The sequence below is a fragment of the Arachis hypogaea genome, chromosome 3 (assembly GCF_003086295.3).
Source record: "Arachis hypogaea cultivar Tifrunner chromosome 3, arahy.Tifrunner.gnm2.J5K5, whole genome shotgun sequence".
NCBI classification, from domain to species: Eukaryota; Viridiplantae; Streptophyta; class Magnoliopsida; order Fabales; family Fabaceae; genus Arachis; species Arachis hypogaea.
The window spans coordinates 114,479,208-114,493,397 of NC_092038.1; the positions used below are offsets into that span (position 1 = coordinate 114,479,208).

The 14,190-nt window shown below is 39.8% G+C and overlaps 1 non-coding gene across 1 annotated transcript; it reads left to right on the top strand.

Annotated features, from left to right (window-relative positions):
• Nucleotides 1-7,220: 7,220 nt before the first annotated feature.
• LOC112793890 (small nucleolar RNA R71) lies at nt 7,221-7,328 on the top strand. Its single transcript, XR_003198578.1, has one exon. It is a non-coding gene; the product is annotated as a small nucleolar RNA R71 (small nucleolar RNA).
• The last annotated feature ends 6,862 nt before the right edge of the window (nt 7,329-14,190 follow it).

Genomic DNA, 14,190 nt, shown 5'->3' on the forward strand with positions numbered 1-14,190 from the left:
TTGGTGGGGATCCTGTGGGATCCACAGATCCTGAGGGATCAAGGACGTCTCATCCCTGCTCCATTTAGGCGTGCAAAACACCCTTAGAGTGCAATTCTAGCGTTTAACGCCAGACTGTGCCTGTTTCTGGCGTTAAATGCCAGCTTTTATACCTTTCCTGGCGTTTAATGCCAAGCTGTTGCTTGTTTCTGGTGTTTAACGCCAACTTGATGCTCTGTTCTGGCGTTAAACGTCAGTCTGGTGCCCATTTCTGGCATTAAACACCCAGAATGGTGCCAGACTGGGCGTTTAACACCCATCCTGCTACCCTTACTCGCGTTTAAACGCCAGGAAGTTTTTTCTCTAGGGTGTGCTATTTCTAATGCTGTTTTTGAATTTGCTTTGATTTTTGTAGTTGTTTTTGTGACTCCACATGATCATCAACCTAAAGAAAACATAAAATAACATAGATAAATAAAAATTGGGTTGACTCCCAACAAGCACTTCTTTAATGTCAATAGCTTGACAGTGGGCTCTCATGGAGCCTCACAGATAATCAGAGCATGGTTGGGGCCTCCCAACACCAAACTTAGAGTTTGGTTGTAGCCTCCCAACACCAAACTTAGAGTTTGGTTGTGGCCTCCCAACACCAAACTTAGAGTTTAAATGTGGGGACTTTGTTTGACTCTGTATTGAGAGAAGCTTTTCACGCTTCTTCTCTATGTGTACAGAAGGAGAACCTTGAGTCATGAATACAAGGTAGTCCTCATTCAATTGAAGAACCAACTCTCCTCTGTCAACATCAATCACAACTTTTGCTGTGGCTAGGAAAGGTCTGCCAAGGATGATGAATTCATCCTCATCTTTCCCAGTGTCTAGGATTATGAAATCAGCAGGGATGTAAAGGCCTTCAACCTTTACTAGCACGTCCTCTACTAGTCCATAAGCCTATTTTATTGATTTGTCTGCCATCTCTAGTGAGATTCTTGTAGCTTATTGGTAGCGCGAAATTGTGATCACTACAACTTCGCACAACTAACCAGCAAGTGTACTGGGTCGTCCAAGTAATAAACCTTACACGAGTAAGGGTCGATCCCACAGAGATTGTTGGTATGAAGCAAGCTATGGTCACCTTGTAAATCTTAGTCAGGCAGACTCAAATGGGTATGGTGATAAACGAATAAAACATAAAGATAAAGATAGAGATACTTATGTAATTCATTGGTAGGAATTTCAGATAAGCGTATGAAGATGCTTGTCCCTTCCGTCTCTCTGCTTTCCTACTGTCTTCATCCAATCCTTCTTACTCCTTTCCATGGCAAGCTTAAGCAAGGGTTTCACCGTTGTCAGTGGCTACCTCCCATCCTCTCAATGGAAATGTTCAACGCACCCTGTCACGGCACGGCTATCCATCTGTCGGTTCTCGATCAGGCCGGAATAGAATCCAGTGATTCTTTTGCGTCTGTCACTAACGCCCCGCCCTCAGGAGTTTGAAGCACGTCACAGTCATTCAGTCATTGAATCCTACTCAGAATACCATAGACAAGGTTAGACCTTCCGGATTCTCTTGAATGTCGCCATCAGTTCTAGCCTATACCACGAAGACTCTGATCTCACGAAATGGCTGGCTCGGTTGTCAGGCGAGCACTCGGTTGTCAGGCGATCAACCATGCATCGTGTATCAGGAATCCAAGAGATATTCACCCAATCGAAGGTAGAACGGAGGTGGTTGTCAGTCACACATTCATAGGTGAGAATGATGATGAGTGTCACGGATCATCACATTCATCAAGTTGAAGAACAAGTGATATCTTAGAACAAGAACAAGCGGAATTGAATAGAAGAACAATAGTAATTGCATTAATACTCGAGGTACAGCAGAGCTCCACACCTTAATCTATGGTGTGTAGAAACTCCACCGTTGAAAATACATAAAAACAAGGTCTAGGCATGGCCGAATGGCCAGCCTCCCAGTGATCTAAGATAGCATCAGAACAGAGATAACTACCCAGATGTCTCAATACAATAGTAAAAGGTCCTACTTATAGAGAACTAGTAGCCTAAGGTTTACAGAGATGAGTAAATGACATAAAAATCCACTTCTGGGCCCACTTGGTGTGTGCTTGGGCTGAGCATTGAAGCATTTTCGTGTAGAGACTCTTCTTGGAGTTAAACGCCAGCTTTTATGCCAGTTTGGGCGTTTAACTCCCATTCTTGTGCCAGTTCCGGCGTTTAACGCTGGGAATTCTGAGGGTGAATTTGAACGCCAGTTTGGGCCATCAAATCTTGGGCAAAGTATGGACTATCATATATTGCTGGAAAGCCCAGGATGTCTACTTTCCAACGCCGTTGAGAGCGCGCCAATTGGTCTTCTGTAGCTCCAGAAAATCCACTTCGAGTGCAGAGAGGTCAGAATCCAACAGCATCTGCAGTCCTTTTTAGTCTCTGAATCAGATTTTTGCTCAGGTCCCTCAATTTCAGCCAGAAAATACCTGAAATCACAGCAAAACACAAAAACTCATAGTAAAGTCCAGAAAAGTGAATTTTAACTAAAAACTAATAAAAATATACTAAAAACTAACTAGATCATACTAAAAACATACTAAAAACAATGCCAAAAAGCGTACAAATTATCCGCTCATCACAACACCAAACTTAAATTGTTGCTTGTCCTCAAGCAACTGAAAATCAAACAAGATAAAAAGAAGAGAATATGCAATGAATTCCAAAAACATCTATGAAGATCAGTATTAATTAGATGAGCGGGGCTTTTAGCTTTTTGCCTCTGAACAGTTTTGGCATCTCACTCTATCCTTTGAAATTCAGAATGATTGGCTTCTTTAGGAACTCAGAATCCAGATAGTGTCATTGATTCTCCTAGTTAAGTATGATGATTCTTGAACACAACTACTTTATTGAGTCTTGGCCGTGGCCCAAAGCACTCTGTCTTCCAGTATTACCACCGGATACATACATGCCACAGACACATAATTGGGTGAACCTTTTCAGATTGTGACTCAGCTTTGCTAGAGTCCCCAATTAGAGGTGTCCAGGGTTCTTAAGCACACTCTTTTTGCCTTGTATCACAACTTTATTTCTTTCTTTTTCTTTCTTTTTCTTTTTCTCTTTTTTTTTTGAAATTTTTTTTTGTATTCACTGCTTTTTTCTTGCTTCAAGAATCATTTTTATGATTTTTCAGATCCTCAGTAACATGTCTCCTTTTTCATCATTCTTTCAAGAGCCAATATTCATGAACCACAAATTCAAAAGACATATGCACTGTTTAAGCATACATTCAGCAAACAAAAGTTTTGCCACCACATCAAGATAATTAAACTGTTATAAAATTCAAAATTCATGCAATTCTTCTCTTTTTCAATTAAGAACATTTTTTATTTAAGAGTGGTGATGGATTCATAGGACATTCATAACTTTAAGGCATAGACACTAAGACACTAATGATCACAAGACACAAACATAGACAAACATAAGCACTAAAATTCGAAAAACAGGAAAATAAAGAACAAGGAAATTAAAGAACGGGTCCACCTTAGTGATGGCGGCTCTTTCTTCCTCTTGAAGATCCTATGGAGTACTTGAGCTCCTCAATGTCTCTTCCTTGTCTTTGTTGCTCCTCTCTTATGATTCTTTGATCTTCTCTAATTTCATGGAGGATGATGGAGTGTTCTTGATGCTCCACCCTTAGTTGTCCCATGTTGGAACTCAATTCTCCTAGGGAGGTGTTTAGTTGCTCCCAATAGTTTTGTGGAGGAAAGTGCATCCCTTGAGGTATCTCAGGGATCTCATGATGAGTGGGGTCTCTTGTGTGCTCCATCCTCTTCTTAGTGATGGGCTTGTCCTCATCAATAGGGATGTCTCCCTCTATGTCAACTCCAACCGAATAACAGAGGTGACAAATGAGATGAGGGAAGGCTAACCTTGCCAAGGTAGAAGACTTGTCCGCCACCTTATAAAGTTCTTGAGATATAACCTCATGAACTTCTATTTCTTCTTCAATCATGATGCTATGAATCATGATAGCCCGGTCTATGGTGACTTCGGACCGGTTGCTAGTGGGAATGATTGAGCGTTAGATAAACTCCAACCATCCTCTAGCCACGGGTTTGAGGTCATGCCTTCTCAATTGAACCGGCTTCCCTCTTGAATCTCTCTTCCATTGGGCGCCCTCTTCACATATGACTGTGAGGACTTGGTCCAACCTTTGATCAAAGTTGACCCTTCTAGTGTAAGGATGTTCATCTCCTTGCATCATGGGCAAGTTGAATGCCAACCTTACATTTTCCGGACTAAAATCCAAGTATTTCCCCCGAACCATAGTAAGATAATTCTTTGGATCCGGGTTCACACTTTGATCATGGTTCTTGGTGATCCATGCATTGGCATAGAACTCTTGAACCATTAAGATTCTGACTTGTTGAATGGGGTTGGTAAGAACTTCCCAACCTCTTCTTCGGATCTCATGTCGGATCTCCGGATATTCACTCTTTTTGAGTGAGAAAGGGACCTCGGGGATCACCTTCTTCAAGGCCACAACTTTATAGAAGTGGTCTTGATGCACCCTTGAGATGAATCTTTCCATCTCCCATGACTCGGAGGTGGAAGCTTTTGCCTTCCCTTTCCTCTTTCTAGAGGTTTCTCCGGCCTTGGATGCCATAAATGGTTATGGAAAAACAAAAAGCAATGCTTTTACCACACCAAACTTAAAAGGTTTGCTCGTCCTCGAGCAAAATAAGAAAGAAGAGAGTAGAAGAAGAAGAAATGAGGAAGAAGGGAATGGCTTTGTGTTCGGCCAAAAAGGGGTAGAAGTGGGGTGTATGTTGTGTGAAAATGAAGGAGTGAAGGAGGGTTTATATAGGAGTGGGGGAAGGGTAGGGTTCGGTCAAGTGAGGGTGGGTTTGGGTGGGAAAGTGGTTTGAATTTGAATGGTGAGGTAGGTGGGGTTTTATGAAGGATGGATGTGAGTGGTGAAGAGAAAGATGGGATTTGATAGGTGAAGGGTTTTTGGGGAAGAGGTGTTGAGGTGATTGGTGAATGGGTGAAGAAGAGAGAGAGTGGTGGGGTAGGTGGAGATCCTGTGGGGTCCACAGATCCTGAGATGTCAAGGAAAAGTCATCCCTGCACCAAATGGCATGCAAAATTGCGTTTTTAGCCATTTCTGGTGTTAAACGCCGGGCTGGTGCCCATTTCTGGCGTTTAACGCCAGCTTCTTGCCCTTTTCTGGCGTTTAACGCCAGTCTGGTGCCCCTTTCTGGCGTTAAACGCCCAGAATGGTGCCAGACTGGGCGTTAAACGCCCAACAGCTAGCCTTACTGGCGTTTAAACGCCAGCACGCTCTCCTCCAGGGTGTGCTGTTTTTCTTTCTGTTTTTCATTCTGTTTTTGCTTTTTCAATTGATTTTGGGACTTCTCGTGATCATCAACCTACAAAAGAACATAAAATAACAAAGGAAAATATATAAAATATAACATTGGGTTGCCTCCCAACAAGCGCTTCTTTAATGTCAGTAGCTTGACAGAGGGCTCTCATGGAGCCTCAGAAATACTCAGAGCAATGTTGGAACCTCCCAACACCAAACTTAGAGTTTGAATGTGGGGGTTCAACACCAAACTTAGAAGTTGGTTGTGGCCTCCCAACACCAAACTTAGAGTTTGACTGTGGGGGCTCTGTTTGGCTCTGTTTTGAGAGAAGCTCTTCATGCTTCCTCTCCATGGTGACAGAGGGATATCCTTGAGCCTTAAACACCAAGGATTCTTCATTCACTTGAATGATCAACTCTCCTCTATCAACATCAATCACAGCCTTTGCTGTGGCTAGGAAGGGTCTGCCAAGGATGATGGATTCATCCATGCACTTCCCAGTCTCTAGGACTATGAAATCAGTAGGGATGTAATGGTCTTCAACTTTTACCAGAACATCCTCTACAAGTCCATAAGCTTGTTTTCTTGAGTTGTCTGCCATCTCTAGTGAGATTTTTGCAGCTTGCACCTCAAAGATCCCTAGCTTCTCCATTACAGAGAGAGGCATGAGGTTTACACTTGACCCTAAGTCACACAAGGCCTTTTTGAAGGTCATGGTGCCTATGGTACAAGGTATTGAAAACTTCCCAGGATCCTGTCTCTTTTGAGGCAGTTTCTGCCTAGACAAGTTATCCAGTTCTTTGGTGAGCAAAGGGGGTCATCCTCCCAAGTCTCATTTCCAAATAACTTGTCATTTAGCTTCATGATTGCTCCAAGGTATTTAGCAACTTGCTCTTCAGTGACATACTCATCCTCTTCAGAGGAAGAATACTCATCAGAGCTCATGAATGGCAGAAGTAAGTCCAATGGAATCTCTATGGTCTGATTTTGAGCCTCAGATTCCCATGGTTCCTCATTGGGGAACTCATTGGAGGCTAGTGGACGTCCATTGAGGTCTTCCTCAGTGGCGTTCACTGCCTCTTCCTCCTCTCCAAATTCGGCCATGTTGATGGCTTTGCACTCTCCTTTTGGATTTTCTTCTGTATTGCTTGGAAGAGTACTAGGAGGGAGTTCAGTAATTTTCTTGCTCAGCTGACCCACTTGTGCCTCCAAGTTTCTAATGGAGGACCTTGTTTCAGTCATGAAACTTTGAGTGGTTTTGATTAGATCAGAGACCATGGTTGCTAAGTCAGAGGTATTCTGCTTAGAACTCTCTGTCTGTTGCTGAGAAGATGATGGAAAAGGCTTGCTATTGCTAAACCTGTTTCTTCCACCATTATTGTTGTTGAAACCTTGTTGAGGTCTCTGTTGATCTTTCCATGAGAGATTTGGATGATTTCTCCATGAGGGATTATAGGTGTTTCCATAGGGTTCTCCCATGTAATTCACCTCTTCCATTGAAGGGTTCTCAGGATCATAGGCTTCTTCTTCAGATGAAGCCTCCTTAGTACTGCTTGGTGCATTTTGCATTCCAGACAGACTTTGAGAAATCATATTGACTTGTTGAGTCAATATTTTGTTCTGAGCCAATATGGCATTCAGAGTGTCAATCTCAAGAACTCCTTTCTTCTGACTAGTCCCATTGTTCACAGGATTTCTTTCAGAAGTGTACATGAATTGGTTATTTGCAACCATTTCAATCAGCTCTTGAGCTTCTGTAGGCGTCTTCTTCAGATGAAGAGAGCCTCCAGCAGAGCTATCCAAAGACATTTTGGATAGTTCAGAGAGACCATCATAGAAAATACCTATGATGCTCCATTCAGAAAGCATATCAGAAGGACACTTTCTGATTAATTGTTTGTATCTTTCCCAAGCTTCATAGAGGGATTCTCCTTCCTTCTGTCTGAAGGTTTGGACTTCCACTCTAAGCTTACTCAATTTTTGAGGTGGAAAGAACTTTGCCAAGAAGGCATTGACTAGCTTTTCCCAAGAGTCCAGGCTTTCTTTAGGTTGAGAGTCCAACCATGTCCTAGCTCTGTCTCTCACAGCAAAAGGGAATAGCATAAGTCTGTAGACCTCAGGGTCAACCCCATTAGTCTTGACAGTGTCACAGATTTGCAAGAATTCAGCTAAAAACTGATGAGGATCTTCCAATGGAAGTCCATGGAACTTGCAATTCTGTTGCATTAGAGAAACTAATTGAGGCTTAAGCTCAAAGTTGTTTGCTCCAATGGCAGGGATAGAGATGCTTCTCCCATAGAAGTCGGGAGTAGGTGCAGTAAAGTCACCCAGCACCTTCCTTGCATTGTTGGCATTGTTGTTGTTTTCGGCTGCCATGTGTTCTTCTTCTTTGAAGAATTCTGTTAGGTCCTCTACAGAGAGTTGTGCTTTGGCTTCTCTTAGCTTTCTCTTCAAGGTCCTTTCAGGTTCAGGATCAGCCTCAACAAGAATGCTTTTGTCCTTGCTCCTGCTCATAAGAAAGAGAAGGGAACAAGAAAATGTGGAATCCTCTATGTCACAGTATAGAGATTCCTTTAGGTGTCAGAGGAAAAGAAAAGTAGAAGACAGAAGTAGAAAATTCGAACATATCAAAGAAGATGGAGTTCGAATTTTGCATTAAGGAATAGTGTTAGTCCATAAATAGAAGGATGTGAGAAGAAGGGAAGTAATTTTCGAAAATTAAGTAAAAGATTTTGAAAACATTTTTGAAAAACACTAATTGATTTTCAAAAATGAAAGTGGAAAAGAAATCAAGAGATTTTTGAAAAAGATTTTGAAATTAGAAATAAAAAAGATTTGATTGAAAACTATTTTGAAAAAGATGTGGTTAAGAAGATATGATTAGTTTTAAAAATATGTGATTGAGAAGATATGATTTGAAAAACATTTTAAAAAGATTTGATTTTGAAAATTAAAAACTTGGCTAAGAAGAAAAGATATGATTCAAACATTAAACCTTTCTCAACAGAAAAGGCAACATACTTGAAATGTTGAATCAAATCATTAATTGATAGCAAGTATTTTTAAAAATAGAAAGAAATTGATTTTGAAAACATATGATTGAAAAGATATGATTTGAAAAAGATTTGATTTTGAAAAACTTTGAAAACTTGAAAAAAAATTGCATTGAAAACAAAATCTTCCCTCTTGTGCCATCCTGGCGTTAAACGCCCAGAATGGTGCACATTCTGGCGTTTAACGCCCAAAACTATACCCTTTTGGGCGTTAAACGCCCAACCAGGTACCCTGGCTGGCGTTTAAACGCCAGTCTGTCCTTCTTTACTGGGCGTTTTGAACGCCCAGCTTTTTCTGTGTAATTCCTCTGCTGTATGTTCTGAATCTTCAATTCTCTGTATTATTGACTTGAGAAGACACAAATTACAAATATTTTTGGATTTTTAATAATAAGGAAAAATCAAAATGCAACAAGAATCAAATAACAATGCATGCAAGACACCAAACTTAGCAGTTTGTATACTACTAACACTAATGAGAATGCATATGAGACACACAAAACACTCAAGTCAAGAGAATTTAAAGATTAGAGTAAGAAATCATCAAGAACATCTTGAGGATCACTAAGACACATGAATGAATGCATGCAATTGACACCAAACTTAACATGAGACTAGTGTCTCAACAAGAAACATAGAATATTTTTTTGTTTTTATGATTTTGTAAATTTTTTTTTGTGCTTTTTCGAAAATTAAGTGGAAAAAGATATCAAAGTTCTTAATGAGAATTCCAGGAATCAGTGCAATGCTAGTCTAAGACTCCGGTCCAGGAATTAGACATGGCTTCACAGCCAGCCAAGCTTTCAAGGAAAGCTTCGGTCCAAAACACTAGACATGGCCAATGGCCAGCCAAGCCTTAGCAGATCACTGCTCCAAAAGCAAGATTGATAGAAATCAACAAGCTCTTGTGATGATAAGTTGAAACCTCGGTCCAATGGAATTAGACATGGCTTCACAGCCAGCCAGATTTCAACAAATCATCATGAAACTCTAGAATTCATCTTTAAGAACTCCGAAAAAAAAATACCTAATCTAAGCAACAAGATGAACCGTCAGTTGTCCAAACTCAACAATCCCCGGCAACGGCGCCAAAAACTTGGTAGCGCGAAATTGTGATCACTACAACTTCGCACAACTAACCAGCAAGTGTACTGGGTCGTCCAAGTAATAAACCTTACGCGAGTAAGGGTCGATCCCACAGAGATTGTTGGTATGAAGCAAGCTATGGTCACCTTGTAAATCTTAGTCAGGCAGACTCAAATGGGTATGGTGATAAACGAATAAAACATAAAGATAAAGATAGAGATACTTATGTAATTCATTGGTAGGAATTTCAGATAAGCGTATGAAGATGCTTGTCCCTTCCGTCTCTCTGCTTTCCTACTGTCTTCATCCAATCCTTCTTACTCCTTTCCATGGCAAGCTTAAGCAAGGGTTTCACCGTTGTCAGTGGCTACCTCCCATCCTCTCAGTGGAAATGTTCAATGCACCCTGTCACGGCACGGCTATCCATCTGTCGGTTCTCGATCAGGCCGGAATAGAATCCAGTGATTCTTTTGCGTCTGTCACTAACGCCCCGCCCTCAGGAGTTTGAAGCACGTCACAGTCATTCAGTCATTGAATCCTACTCAGAATACCACAGACAAGGTTAGACCTTCCGGATTCTCTTGAATGCCGCCATCAGTTCTAGCCTATACCACGAAGACTCTGATCTCACGGAATGGCTGGCTCGGTTGTCAGGCGAGCACTCGGTTGTCAGGCGATCAACCATGCATCGTGTATCAGGAATCCAAGAGATATTCACCCAATCGAAGGTAGAACGGAGGTGGTTGTCAGTCACACGTTCATAGGTGAGAATGATGATGAGTGTCACGGATCATCACATTCATCAAGTTGAAGAACAAGTGATATCTTGGAACAAGAACAAGCGGAATTGAATAGAAGAACAATAGTAATTGCATTAATACTCGAGGTACAGCAGAGCTCCACACCTTAATCTATGGTGTGTAGAAACTCCACCGTTGAAAATACATAAAAACAAGGTCTAGGCATGGCCGAATGGCCAGCCTCCCAGTGATCTAAGATAGCATCAGAACAGAGATAACTACCCAGATGTCTCAATACAATAGTAAAAGGTCCTACTTATAGAGAACTAGTAGCCTAAGGTTTACAGAGATGAGTAAATGACATAAAAATCCACTTCCGGGCCCACTTGGTGTGTGCTTGGGCTGAGCATTGAAGCATTTTCGTGTAGAGACTCTTCTTGGAGTTAAACGCCAGCTTTTATGCCAGTTTGGGCGTTTAACTCCCATTCTTGTGCCAGTTCCGGCGTTTAACGCTGGGAATTCTGAGGGTGACTTTGAACGCCGGTTTGGGCCATCAAATCGTGGGCAAAGTATGGACTATCATATATTGCTGGAAAGCCCAGGATGTCTACTTTCCAACGCCGTTGAGAGCGCGCCAATTGGGCTTCGGTAGCTCCAGAAAATCCACTTCGAGTGCAGGGAGGTCAGAATCCAACAGCATCTGCAGTCCTTTTTAGTCTCTGAATCAGATTTTTGCTCAGGTCCCTCAATTTCAGCCAGAAAATACCTGAAATCACAGAAAAACACACAAACTCATAGTAAAGTCCAGAAAAGTGAATTTTAACTAAAAACTAATAAAAATATACTAAAAACTAACTAGATCATACTAAAAACATACTAAAAACAATGCCAAAAAGCGTACAAATTATCCGCTCATCACTTGTACCTCAAAGATTCCTAGTTTCTCCATTACAAAGAGTGGCATGAGGTTAATACCAGACCCTAGGTCACACAGAGCCTTCTCAAAGGTCATGGTGCCTATGGTATAGGGTATTAAGAATTTACCAGGATCCTGTTTCTTTTGAGATAAAATTTGCTGAACCCAAGTATTTAGTTCATTAATGAGCAATGAAGGATCATCCTCCCAAGTGTCATTACCAAATAGCTTGGCATTCAGCTTCATGAGCCTCAGATTCCTTTGGTTCCTCATTGGGGTACTTCTTAATGGCCAGTGGATGTTCCCTGAGGTCTTCCACACTGGGAATCATTGCCTTTTAACTCTCTCTAGGTTCAGCCATGTTGGTCACGGTTATGGCCTTGCACTCTCTTTTGGGATTCTCTTCTATATTGCTTGGGAGAGTGATAGGAGGAGTTTCAGTAACCTTTTTACTCAGCTGACCCACTTGTGCCTCCAAGTTTCTGAAGGAGGACCTTGTTTCAGTCATGAAACTGAAAGTGGCCTTAGATGGATCAGAGACTATGTTTGCTAAGCTAGATGGGTTCTACTCAGAATTCTCTATCTGTTGCTGAGAAGATGATGGAAAAGGCTTGCCATTGCTAAACCTATTTCTTCCACCATTATTATTGTTAAAGCCTTGTTGAGGCTTTTGTTGATCCTTCCATGAGAAATTTGGATGATTTCTCCATGACAGATTATACGTGTTTCCATAGGCTTCACCCATGTAATTCACCTCTGCCATTGCAGGGTTCTCAGGATCATAAGCTTCTTCTTCAGAAGATGCTTCTTTAGTACTGTTGGATGCATTTTGCAAACCATTCAGACTCTGAGAAATCATATTGACTTGCTGAGTCAACATTTTGTTCTGTGCCAATATGGCATTCAGAGCATCAATTTCAAGAACTCCCTTCCTCTGAGGCGTCCCATTACTCACAGGATTCCTTTCAGAGGTGTACATGAACTGGTTATTTGTAGCCATTTCAATGAGTTCCTGAGCTTCTGCAGGCGTTTTCTTCAGGTGAATAGATCCACCTGCAGAATGGTCCAATGACATCTTAGACAATTCAGACAGACCATCATAGAATATATCCAGGATGGTCCATTCTGAAAGCATGTCAGATGGACACTTTTTGGTCAGTTGCTTGTATCTTTCCCAAGCTTCATAGAGGGATTCACCTTCTTTCTGCCTGAAGGTTTGAACAACCACTCTAAGCTTTCTCAGCTTTTGAGGAGAAAAGAATTTGGCTAAGAAAGCCATGACCAGCTTATCCCAAGAGTTTAGGCTATCTCTAGGTTGAGAGTCCAACCATATTCTAGCTCTGTCTCTTACAACAAAAGGAAAAATCATAAGCTTATAGACCTCAGGATCAACTCCATTGGTCTTAACAGTATCACAGATCTGCAAGAATTCAGTTAAGAACTGAAAAGGATCTTCTGATGGAAGTCCATAAAACTTGCAATTCTGTTGTATCAAAGAAACTAATTGAGGCTTTAGCTAAAAATTGTTTGCTCTAATGGTAGGGATTGAGATGCTTCTTCCATGGAAGTTGGAATTTGGTGCAGTAAAGTCACCAAGCATCTTCCTTGCATTGTTGTTGGGTTCGGCCATTACTTCTTTTTCGAGATTCTCTGTAAGGTTTTCTCTGGATTGTTGTGCTTTAGCTTCTCTTAGCTTCTTCTTCAGAGTCCTTTCAGGTTCAAGATATGCTTCAACAAGAATGTCCTTTTCCTTGCTCCTGCTCATATGAAAAAGAAGAGGACAGAAAAGGAAGCGGAATCCTCTATGTCACAGTATAGAGATTCCTTTATGTGAGTAGAAGAAGAAAAGAATAGAAGAATGATGTAAAGAGAAGATATGAAGAATTCAAACACAGAGAGGGAGAGAGGGTTCGAATTATCAGAAGAAGAGAAGAGTGTTAGTGATTAAATAGATAAATAGAAGAAGATGAGAGAGAGAGTTTTCGAAAATAATTAAAAGGAAAAGGAAAATATTTTTGTTTTTATTTTAAAATTTAGTTAGAATTCGAAAATTAAGAGAAGAGATAAAATTAAAATTAAAATTTGAAACAATTAGTTAATTAAAAGAATTTTGAAAAAGGGTGAGGAGTTTTCAAAAATTAGAGAGAGAAAATTAGTTAGGTGGTTTTGAAAAAGATTTTGAAATTAATTTTGAAAGATAAGAAGTTAGAAAAAGATATTTTGAAATTAAAGTTTGAAAAGATATGATTTAAAAAAAAGATATGATTGTGAAAGGATATGATTGAATATGATTGAAATTTATTTTTAAAAAGGATATGATTGAAAAGATATAATTGAAGAAGAAATTACAAAGATTTGATTTTTGAAATCAGAATTAATGACTTGACTCACAAGAAATCAAAAGATATGATTCTAAAATTTAAAGTTTGAATCTTTCTTAACAAGAAAGTAACAAACTTGAAATTTTTGAATCAAAACATTAATTGTTAGTATAATTTCGAAAATAAAAGATGAAATTAAGAAAAAGATTTTTGAAAATTAATTTTAAAGAATTTTCGAAAATAATAAAAGGAAAAAGAAAAGATTTGATTTGGAAAAAGATTTAAAAAGATAAATTTTGAAATTGAAACTTTGACTTGACTAACAAGAAACAACCAAATTTTATAATTTTTTGACTAAGTCAACCCAAAGATTTCGAAATTTATGAGTGAAATAAGGAAAATATATTTTTTTGATTTTTTTAATTTTAATGAGGAAAGAGAAAAATCACAAAATGACTCAACACATAAAAATTTTGGATTAAAACAAATGATGCATGCAAGAACACTATGAATGTCAAGATGAACACCAAGAACACTTTGAAGATCATGATGAACATCAATAACTTATTCTTGAAAAATTTTCAAGAAAAGAAAAACATGCAAGACACCAAACTTAGAAATTTTTAATGCTTAGACACTAACAAACTAAAAATGCATATGAAAAACAAGGTAAGACACAAAACAAGAAAATATGAAGATCAAACAAGAAGACTCATT